General features: G+C 46.6%; 1 long non-coding RNA gene across 1 annotated transcript; it reads left to right on the top strand.

The window, feature by feature from the left end:
- The first annotated feature begins 1,266 nt into the window (after positions 1 to 1,266).
- On the top strand, positions 1,267 to 2,299 carry LOC120023552. Its single transcript, XR_005472709.1, has 3 exons — positions 1,267 to 1,380; positions 1,683 to 1,820; positions 1,998 to 2,299. It is a non-coding gene; the product is annotated as an uncharacterized LOC120023552 (long non-coding RNA).
- Positions 2,300 to 11,717: the final 9,418 nt, after the last annotated feature.

The following is an 11,717-nucleotide window of genomic DNA, read 5'->3' as shown; positions in this document are numbered from 1 at the left end:
ATAATTAATAATGTCCGACAATACCTTTTAATTCTATGCGCTATACATTTTGCTATTATTTTTGCATCACAACACTGAAGTGTAAGGGGCCTCCAATTTTTGTATGGACTGGATCTTTATATTTACCACTTTGAATCCTGTTTCAGTAATAATGAAGGAGTGGTTAAAACATGCTAATAACGGTCCTCTGAGTATATCAAAAAAGGTTTATCAGAGTTATTGACCTCACAAGAAGTCAGATTCGAGTAACTTACATTGTGGTGCTGAAACTTGAAGCAGCAGCCACGGCACAATCAATCGGAAATGGACAGCTCATGGTGCTGAAAGTATGCAAATTTGAGTAAACATTATTCATTTTAAAAGTCTTCATTTTAATTAGGGATATGTGTTGCAGCCTATTTCTTCCTATTTAAGAAATAAGAGGTAGGTCTACCTGTTTGACAGATGAAAAGAGGCTATAGGCTGCTATATCCATAGATATGTTAGTCAATTCCTCCACCCGCCATGCACTCTTTAAATAGCCCACCTCTTTATCTGTTAAGACTTACAGCTATTATTGTCACGTTCCTGACCTTATTTCCCTTGTTTTGTCTTTATTTAGTATGGTCAGGGCGTGAGTTGGGGTGGGCTGTCTATGTGTGTTTTTCTATGTTGGGGTTTTGTGTTCGGCCTGGTATGATTCTCAATCAGAGGCAGCTGTCAATCGTTGTCCCTGATTGAGAATCATACTTAGGCAGCCTGGGTTTCACTTTTGGTTTGTGGGTGATTGTTGCCGTGTCTGTGTTTGTTTCGCCACACGGTACTGTTTTCGTTCGTTTGTTCACGTCGTTTATTTGTTTTGTATTTTGTCCAGTGTTTTTCGTCTTCGTTTAAATTTATTAAAAGCATGTATTCAAACCACGCTGCGCTTTGGTCCGATCCTTGCTCCTCTTCAGACGAGGAGGAAGACGAGCGTTACAATTATGTATGAGAGGGTATGCCATAGGCCTACCTTTTCTTAAAGAAAAGGGCAAAAAGTACACTGTTAGTTTAAGATTTTGTTTTGAAGAAAATTAAACGGATGTGATTATATACAGTTATCTATAACAGCGCTTTGGTCCGCGATACTTAATGCTAGAAACAAGCTGTAAAATAGGAATACCTGGGAAAGACGTGACTCTGCATATTGGGATTGTTGTTTAATTTGGAAATAATCTAATTCTGTCACTATCAATTGATTAAGCTATTCACGTTCTGAACAATAAAATAAATTTAAACAAAGACAGCTTTTTGGAAAACACTTTTGACCTCTCGTTGGGTTAAGCCAAGGAAGAAGATTAGCCAGCAGTTGAAGCTTACATTTTTCTGCGTCAGTAGGCCTACTCGGTCTGGGGTGGAAAGGTAGGCCTAACTTGAAAGTACAATGCTCAGATCCCTATTGACGTCTCCGAGTTAATTATTTGCAAACGGGTTCAGTTTCGTTGCAAATAATACACACTTTTGACATTGTAGAAATATAATAATATGAGGACTATCTGTCTATACTGTAATTTCAGTCATTTGTGATTTATTAAAAAAGTTTCTACTAATACTGTATGGTAACTCTATTGAAGTCCACTCTTGTACAGCACACTAAAGGTGAATCTCTTTCTCTACAATTTAGGAGATTTTAAGATATTTTGTTGTTTGTGATGGTACTCTAGGTGCGAGGGCCATCCTGTGCCACCAGTCAATTGATGGTGGATGACCTTCTGACCCCGTGCTCGCCAGGTGACCCGGCTGCCATAGAATTGACCTGGATGGATGTGCCTAGCGACAAGCTGCTGTAGCCCATCTGCATGGTGAGAAACACACATTCACAGCACAGACGTACTCACATTCACTGTTCACAAACATACTGGAACATGCTGTTTCAACATACACATCCAGGCATTGCAAACTGACTCTCACATTTGTGTAATTGCTGAACCATGCTCATGATTTTGTTTCTCTTCTGTGTGTGTTCCTCTGCCCGCCAGTCCGACATGCTGCCCTCACTATATACCACGCAACCCACAGTCAACATGGAGGTCTTGTTCAAGGTCAGGAAGTTCACAGAGGACTTAGAACAGGAGGGTTGAGAGCTCCTGGGTGGCAGGGGCTTTACTACTTCTTACTCAGTCTCTCCTATCAAGACCCAACTCCAGTCAAAGAGTAGCTACAGTATTACAGCAGTATTACAACACTACGAACCTGCATTGGCAAGAATGATGGAGCATTTTAATTTACACACAATTGTGCAATGGAAATGTTTTTTTTTTTGCATATCCCAACTCCCCCTGAGACACCCACAAGTGCCTTGCTCAAGGGCACAGCGACATTATTATTTATTTTCCCACTTATTCGGCTACGGAATTTGAGCCAGCAACCTTTCGGTAACTGGCCCAATGATCTAATCTTGAGGCTACGTGCCGCCACTTAGAATGTAGGGTGACTCCCCTAGTGGGTCCTGAACCCAGGTCAGCAGCACTACATTGCTGTGTGTCTGTATAGTTGAGGGTGGTTTAGTAATACTCATTCCAGTTCTGGTCCCAGAGGGGATCTCAATACTGTTACACGTAGCCATGATCACCAAGCTACCCTTACTTAATTAAACCTGAATTCAAAAAGAACAAGATGTGCTTGTCATTATTTTATTTTAACTTGTATTATAGTATACCCACATTTCTGTCCACAACTTTTGAATCAGGTACCATTTAAATGTAAGGTGCTTAATACAGTTCCAGCCACTAGGGGGTACTCTTGTGAAGCCCATGGGAAATAAAAGAAATATAGTTTAAGTGAATTGGGAAGAGTAAGAATGAAAACTAAAGAAAGACTGTAAACGGTTGTTACCTGTGCTGACATGATAAAAAGTGTGTACTCACACAGTACTTTTCGCGTTGTAGTTTATATGATAAACTCATTGGAAGGGTAACAAATTTGGAGGCACCGCTGAGATGTATTTTCATGTGAGCACCGGCCCATATTCCTGGAACGGACAACGAGTGAGAGACATTGGGAGAGTAGCTAGCTAACGTTAGCAGGCTAACCACCTAACGGAGTGTAGCTATCTTGCCATTGCCTGCATTGTCGTTGTTGCCACGTGAGTAGGACAATATGAGTCGAGAGAGGGAAATGTTGTTGGATGAAATCGAACAGAGTTTATGGACTTTAACTGAGGACAATTTACGGCACTTGTGTGTAGTTGTGGAATAGGAGGTGTAGATGACTGAAGTAAAAGGAAAGAGCCATCGCGCTTTGCGGCGCAAATTGATGGAAGATTACTGTGAGAAGGAAGATTTAATGGAATCAGAGGATGAGGGAATGTCTTGTCTGCTTCAACTGAAAGACGAAATCAAAGGAATATCGGACTCTGAGGATACTGTGAAAGTCTGCCTTACAAATCCCAGCCAGACGGCGCCAACGAGGCAAGTGGACAGCAATATGGAACGCCGTTTGGGTCTTTGCGTGTCAAAAAGATACACGTCAAATAACACTATTTGACACGTCAAATAAGCTTCTTTAGCAATCAGGACCTGAATATGACTCCAGGTCACACAATAATTTAACACGTTCATTAATTTTGTACGTAGTTATTGCACATTGATTACACTCTCACTCGTATTTCATATGCCACAAAGATACGTTAAATCTGCCTGCCATTGATATTTAACTGTACTCAAGATAGCTAGCTAAAGTTAATTGTTCATAATCTAACGTTAATTATGGAATCTATAAAACGTTAATTAGTTACTGCTGTATAGTAACGTTAGCTAGCTAGCGATGTTGAATCTAGATACTTTTTTTGAGCTAGTTTGTAACTAAAGTACGTTAGTTAAAACTGCATCGCCTGTCAATGCACGGTTGTCTTCATAGGTCGGAGGCTCAGAGTTGGCACAGTTTAGACAAGAAAACACTTTAGGGGAACTACATACAGATAAAATGTCACTGGACCCGTCGGGTCTGCGGTCTATTTTTCAGGCTAGAGACCATGTTGCGGAGCCTTCGGTGGGCAAGTGGTCATTTGATTGATGAAGAGATGGCCAGCAATCTAATTGCTGTTGTCGAGGAGTTCCTACAAGAGGCAAATGACACCCAACAACGGGAACCTTACGAAAATGCCAAGTTGTTATATTTATATCATTTTTTTTGTACGGCATGTGTGGCAAAGGCTGAGATTGTATCATTTTACTTGTCCTGTGTTAAGTCTCCTGTGTCAAGTCAATCAATGAAAAAACATTTGGTTGGCCTATAATGTTGTTCCTATATTCTATATGGTGATCTTATAGTCTTTTAACCTAAAGTTTTTAGGAGTGTATTTTGTAATTATTGTATTTTTTTATTTCAGTGTCCTGTCAAGCGCCTTTGGAGGGGAGGCGGTATCACATCACCAAGGAGCAGCTTGAGTTCCTCATAGATTGTCATATGACCATCAGACAAATGGCAGATGTTCTCAATGTGTCGCACTCTGTGGTCAAGTTGCGCATGAGGTAAGTTACTGTAATCTAATAAAGCAATTGTAACACAAGAGGGAGATCTCTACATCCCCTCTAGATTTGATCACATTCCTGATTGATGTATCTTTTTGTGTTATTTTTGTATTTAGTCATTTTCAGCGTTTCAGGTCCTACTCACTGTTGTCAGATGCTCAGCTAGATGAGAGGATCAAAGAGCTGATATCAATAAAAACAGAATGGCGTCACTATAAGAGAAAAAAATGGTTTTGTAAAACAAATGCATCTTGTTTTTTAGGTTTAGGATTGTTATCCATGGTGCTGTGGATGGTTACAGCAGACTTGTTGTGTTTCTGAAGGCCTCTGACAACAACAGGACCGCCACAGTCATGGAGTCATTCGAAGCAGCCATCACCAGCTACGGAACACCATCCCAGGTGAGATGTGACCGGGTGGTGAAAACAACCGCATCTGTGCCTTCATGGAGCAGTTCAGGGGTGGTGAGAGGGGAAGTGCCCTCAGAGGAAGGAGCACTCACAACCAGAGGATAGAGCGGCTGTGGGGGGACGTCTGGCATGGAGTCTCCAACGTTTACCATGACCTGTTACCATGACCTGGTAGTTGTTCGTCTCGGGTTCCCTGGCACTGCAGAGGGCCAATCTGACAGCAGTAAGGGATTTGTTTGCCCCAAATTCAGCCACCATCAGCTCCTCCAACCACCACCTCAGCTCCTCCAACCACCACCTCAGCTCCTCCAACCACCACCTCAGCTCCTCCAACCACCACCTCAGCTCCTCCAACCACCACCTCAGCTCCTCCAACCACCACCTCAGCTCCTCCAACCACCACCTCAGCTCCTCCAACCACCACCTCAGCTCCTCCAACCACTGGCGCCGCAGCTCTTTATTGGTCGTAATGGGTGATTGTGCCACAAATCCAGTTCACCATCATCACACACAGATGGAACTGTTGCGGACAATAATTCCATTGGAAGGCCCCAGAGGCAGCCTGGGAGTGTCACAATTCCAATGGTGAAATGAAGGAGTCAGGTGCAGAGAGCAGGGTAGTTCCGAGCAAGTGGAATTTATTATTTCAACCAGAAATAATCTCTGAGGCGGCTACGCCACACAACAAAGGGCGCGTCAAAAAATACAGTCCAACATAAATTAGGACAGAATCCACTATATAAATCACCACCACAAAAACCAGAATAACAAGCCCGCACAAAAGTCGGCGGGCCAACTGGGTTTAAATAACACCCTAACCCTAAACACAAAACAGGTGTAACCAATTAGACAAACCTAAATGAAAACAGAAAAGGGGATCGGTGGCAGCTAGTAGGCCGGAGACGACGACCGCCGAGCGCCGCCCGAACGGGAAGAGGCACCATCCTCGGCGGTGAAAGTCCCTCAAGAGGGAAGGATCCAAAATGTCCCCCACCGGTACCCAGCATCTCTCCTCCGGACTGTACCCCTCCCAGTCCACGAGGTACTGCAGGACCCTCACCCGGCGTCTCGAGTCCAGAATAGTTCGTACCATGTACGCCGGGGACCTCTCGATGTCAAGAGGGGGCGGAGGGACCTCTGGCACCTCATTTTCCTGAAGGGGACCAGCTACCACCGGCCTGAGGAGAGACACATGAAACGAGGGGTTAATACGATAGTAAGAGGGAAGTTGTAACCTATAACACACCTCGTTTATCCTCCTCAGGACTTTAAATGGCCCCACACACTGCGGCCCCAGCTTCCGGCAGGGCAGGCGGAGGGGCAGGTTTCGGGCCGAGAGCCAGACCCTGTCCCCTGGTGCGAACACAGGGGCCTCACTGCGGTGGCGGTCAGCGCTCCTCTTCTGCCGTTCACTGGCCTGCCTGAGAGAGTCCTGGACTGCCCGCCAGGTCTCTCTAGAGCGCTGTACCCACTCCTCCACCGCAGGAGCGTCGGTCTGGCTCTGATGCCACGGAGCCAGGACCGGCTGGTACCCCAGTACGCATTCGAAGGGCGACATGTTCGTTGATGAGTGGCGGAGTGAGTTCTGGGCAAACTCTGCCCACGGGACGTACCTTCCCCACTCTCCTGGCCGGTCCTGGCAATACGACCTCAGAAACCTACCCACTTCCTGGTTCACTCTTTCCACCTGCCCATTACTTTCGGGGTGATACCCAGAGGTAAGGCTGACCGAGACCCCCAGACGCTCCATAAACGCCCTCCACACCCGGGACGTGAACTGGGGACCTCGATCAGATACGATGTCCTCCGGCACCCCGTAATGCCGGAAGACGTGGGTAAATAGAGCCTCCGCAGTCTGTAGGGCCGTAGGGAGACCAGGCAATGGGAGGAGACGACAGGACTTAGAGAACCGATCCACAACGACCAGAACGGTAGTGATCTCCTGAGATGGAGGAAGATCAGTCAGAAAATCTACCGATAGATGAGACCATGGCCGTTGTGGAACCGGGAGGGGTTGTAACTTCCCTCTCGATAGGTGCCTAGGAGCCTTACTCTGTGCGCATACCGAACAGGAGGAGACATAGAGTCTCACGTCCTTAGCCAAGGTGGGCCACCAGTATTTCCCCCGAAGACCCCGCACTGTCCTCTCAATCCCCGGATGACCCGAAGAAGGTAGTGTGTGAGCCCACCGAATCAATCGATCACGGACACCAAGCGGTACGTACGTAAGGCCAGTCGGACACTGAGAAGGCGCAGGTTCTACCCTCAACGCCCGCTCGATGTCCGCGTCCACCTCCCATACCACCGGGGCCACCAGCCAAGAGGCTGGAAGGATGGGAGTCGGATCGATGGGCCGGTCCTCGGTGTCATAGAGACGGGACAGCGCGTCGGCCCTAGTGTTGAGGGAACCTGGTCTATAAGAGATCGTAAATCTAAAGCGTGTAAAGAACATGGCCCACCTAGCCTGACGCAGATTCAGTCTCTTCGCCGCTCGGATATACTCCAGATTGCGGTGGTCAGTCCAGATGAGGAAAGGGTATTTAGCCCCCTCAAGCCAGTGTCTCCACACCTTCAGGGCTTTTACCATAGCTAGTAACTCCCGGTCCCCCACATCATAGTTCCGCTCCGCCGGACCCAGCTTCTTAGAAAAGAAAGCACAGGCACGGAGCTTCGGTGGCGTGCCCGAGCGCTGTGATAGCACGGCTCCAACACCAGCCTCGGACGCATCCACCTCCACTATGAACGCTAATGAAGGGTCCGGATGCGCCAACACGGGAGCCTCAGTAAACCGTGCCTTCAACTGGTTGAAGGCTCCCTCTGCCTCGGCCGACCACCGTAGACGCACCGGCCCCCCCTACAGCAGTGAGGTAATGGGCGCCGCCACTTGGCCAAAACCCCGGATAAACCTCCGGTAGTAATTGGCAAACCCTAAAAACCGCTGCACCTCCTTTACCGTGGTCGGAGTCGGCCAATTACGCACGGCGTTAATGCGGTCACACTCCATCACCACCCCTGAGGTGGAAATGCGATAACTCAGGAAGGAAACGGCTTGTTTGGAGAACACACATTTCTCAGCCTTGACGTATAGGTCATGCTCCAGCAGCCGCCCAAGGACCCTGCGCACCAGGGAGACATGCGCGGCGCGTGTGGCAGAATAGATCAAGATGTCATCAATATATACTACCACACCCTGCCCGTGCAAGTCCCTGAGAATCTCATCTACAAAGGATTGGAAGACGGCTGGAGCATTCTTTAACCCATACGGCATGACGAGGTACTCATAGTGGCCTGATGTGGTACTAAACGCTGTTTTCCACTCGTCTCCTCCCCGAATACGCACCAGATTATACGCGCTCCTGAGGTCCAGTTTTGTGAAAAAACGCGCTCCGTGGAATGATTCCACCGCCGTAGCGATGAGAGGTAGCGGATAACTAAATCCCACTGTGATTGAATTGAGACCTCGATAATCAATGCACGGACGCAGTCCTCCCTCCTTTTTTCTCACAAAAAAGAAACTCGAGGAGGCGGGTGACATGGAGGGCCGAATGAACCCTTGTCTCAGAGCTTCCGTGACATATGTCTCCATAGCCAACGTCTCCTCCTGTGACAATGGGTACACGTGACTCCTGGGAAGTGCAGCGTTCTCCTGGAGGTTTATCACGCAATCCCACCGTCGATGAGGTGGTAATTTGGTCGCTTTTTTCTTACTAAAAGCGATAGCCAAATCGGCATATTCTGGGGGAATGCGCACAGTGGAAACCTGGTCTGGACTCTCCACCGACGTGGCACCGATGGAAACTCCCACACACCTACCTGAACACTCCTCTGACCACCCCTGAAGAGCTCCCTGTCTCCAGGAAATGAGGGGATTGTGAATGGCTAGCCAGGGAACCCCCAACACCACTGGAAACCCAGGTGAATCAATAAGGTAGAAACTAATCTGCTCCCTATGATCCCCCTGCGTTACCATGTCCAGCGGAATCGTGGCCTCCCTGATCAGCCCTGACCCTAACGGTCGGCTATCTAAGGAGTGCACAGGGAAAGGTGGGTCTATCTGCACCAGCGGAATACCCAACTTACGGGCGAGTCCGCGATCCATAAAACTCCCAGCTGCGCCTGAGTCGACTAGCGCCTTATGCTGGTGAGAGGGGAAAAACGCAGGGAAAAAAATAACCAAAAACATGTGACCGACAGGAAGCTCTGGGTGAGTCTTGTGCCTACTCACCTGGGGTGGCCGAGAAGTATTCCGCCTGCCATCTCTACTCCCAGAGGCACTCCTCCAGCACCGGTCCGAAGTGTGTCCTCTTCGGCCACAATAGGTGCAAGAGAAGCCACCTCCTCTCCCATCGCTCCATCCTCTCCATCATCATGTCCATCGCCGACCCAATCCTATGGAGAACGGCGGTGTGATGGAGGACACGCTCCTCCATCGATGGAAGAGGGGTGGTTGCTGCTTCTGCTGACTCCATGGTTGGTGCGGGCTTCGGTCACAATTCCAATGGTGAAATGAAGGAGTCAGGTGCAGAGAGCAGGGTAGTTCCGAGCAAGTGGAATTTATTATTTCAACCAGAAATAATCTATGAGACGGCTACGCCACACAACAAAGGTAGTGTCAAAAAAAAAAGTCCAACATAAATTAGGACAGAATCCACTATATAAATCACCACCACAAAAAACAGAATAACAAGCCCGCACAAAAGTCGGCGGGCCAACTGGGTTTAAATAACACCCTAAACACAAAACAGGTGTAACCAATTAGACAAACCTAAATGAAAACAGAAAAGGGGATCGGTGGCAGCTAGTAGGCCGGAGACGACGACCGCCGAGCGCCGCCCGAACGGGAAGAGGCACCATCCTCGGCGGGATTCGTAACAGGGAGTTGACAATCTACAGAGGGTTATGGCAGTTATATCTTCAGCGCCACTCGTTCCTACTTCAACCTGACTTACTACATACACCCCTGATACTCCCCTACTGGGATGAGGGATTGGACGCTATATCTTCAGCGCCACTCATTCCTTTTAATCAGTTCATTTTTATAATACTATTATACATTTTATAATACTAACATTCCCCCTCTTTCACACACTGTATGATTTGGTCTGTAGAAACGTACGATAGACATCTTCAACTCTAAACGGATGGGGACCAGAGTTTAGACACAGGTGGCCTTAACAAAAGTTAAGTACTTCCCCATTCCAGTACGATTCTGTTTGGTTATATTTGGAGAGAGTCAGATACTGTTAAGATATACGGCCGATGGTTATTGTATTTTGCTCTATTGCGCTTTAGCACAGCATTCCATCTGCTGAGACAATATTTGTCTTCCACTCAGTACAACACGACCCAGGAGAGGCCTACTGCAAGCACTGGTTTGGAACCTTCAGAGCGTGCCTGCTGTGGGAGGACAACAGAACATTCCGAATGGACATTATTAAAACAGAACTTACATTTTTGTAATGCCCAATCGGGACTTTTATAACTTGTTAAAATAAATAATTGTGTGGAGAACGCCCTATAGTTAAAAAAATAAACTATGAAGATAGTGGTTTGAACTCGTTACATTTTATATAATTGTGATTAACAGCAACCTATTACAGTTAGTAACATAACATTGTTGACACATTGTGACAGCTCAAATGATGTGGTTGAAGATGGACTAGTGCAGGGCTCCTAACCTTGTTCCTGGAGAGCTACTGTCTTGTTGGTTCACTTTGACCCTAATCTAGTGCACCTGATTTGAATAATTACCTGCTTAATAAGTTAATGAGGTTTGTTAAAACTGAGGTTGGATTGAAAACCTACAGGAGGGTAGCTCTCCAGGAACAGGGTTGGAGAGCCTTGGACTAATGAATCTAGTTCTTAGATCAATGCATTTGAAATTCGATAAGTCACTACGAAGGTGCAGTTCCCAGAAGTGGAGATGTCACTTAATGCAGTGGATGGGAAGCCTTATTTCATGTAGTTCTAATTAAATGATAATGGTTGAACTTCATTTGTTCTTAATGTAGGACATCAAATTATCAGATTTGTATGAGTTGGCTGCAATATGGCAGCAGTACTTCAGTCAATATCAGTAAAGGATATTGGTTATTAGTGAAGTGTCAGTAAAGTGTTTCTAAAAGAATGAAACCTTAAAAACACCAAAACCAACAATATGGAGTGTATAATTTAATATTAATGATCATTAAGTGAACAATAACAGCCAATATGGACTGTATAATGTAATGTTAATGACCAGCTCTGACACCAGATTGCATAGCGGAGAAGGTATGGTGGGATTCGAAATGGTCGGTAATCTGTTTGTTGACTTGGCTTTCGAAGACCTTAGAAAGGCAGGGTAGGATAGATATAGGTCTGTAGCAGTTTGGGTCAAGAGTGTCCCCCCCCTTTGAAGAGGGGGATGACCGCAGCTGCTTTCCAATCTTTGGGAATCTCAGACAACACGAAAGAGAGGTTGAACAGGCTAGTAATAGGGGTGGCAACAATTTCAGCAGATCATTTTAGAAAGAAAGGGTCCAGATTATCTAGCCCGGCTGATTTGTAGGGGTCCAGATTTTGCAGCTCTTTCAGAACATCAGCTGACTGGATTTGGGAGAAGGTGAAATATGGAAGGCTTGGGTGAGTAGCTGTGGGGGGTGCAGTGCTGTTGACCGGGGTAGGGGTAGCCAGGTGGAAAGCATGGCCAGCCGTAGAAAAATGCTTATTGAAATTCTCAATTATAGTGGATTTATCGGTGGTGACAGTGTTTCCTATCTTCAGTGCAGTGGGCAGCTGGGAGGAGGTGTTCTTATTCTCCATGGATTTTACAGTGTCC

Source organism: Salvelinus namaycush, chromosome 28 (assembly GCF_016432855.1).
Source record: "Salvelinus namaycush isolate Seneca chromosome 28, SaNama_1.0, whole genome shotgun sequence".
NCBI lineage: Eukaryota > Metazoa > Chordata > Actinopteri > Salmoniformes > Salmonidae > Salvelinus > Salvelinus namaycush.
Note: the sequence above shows the minus strand (reverse complement) of the source record. Positions and strands in the feature narration are given on the sequence as shown.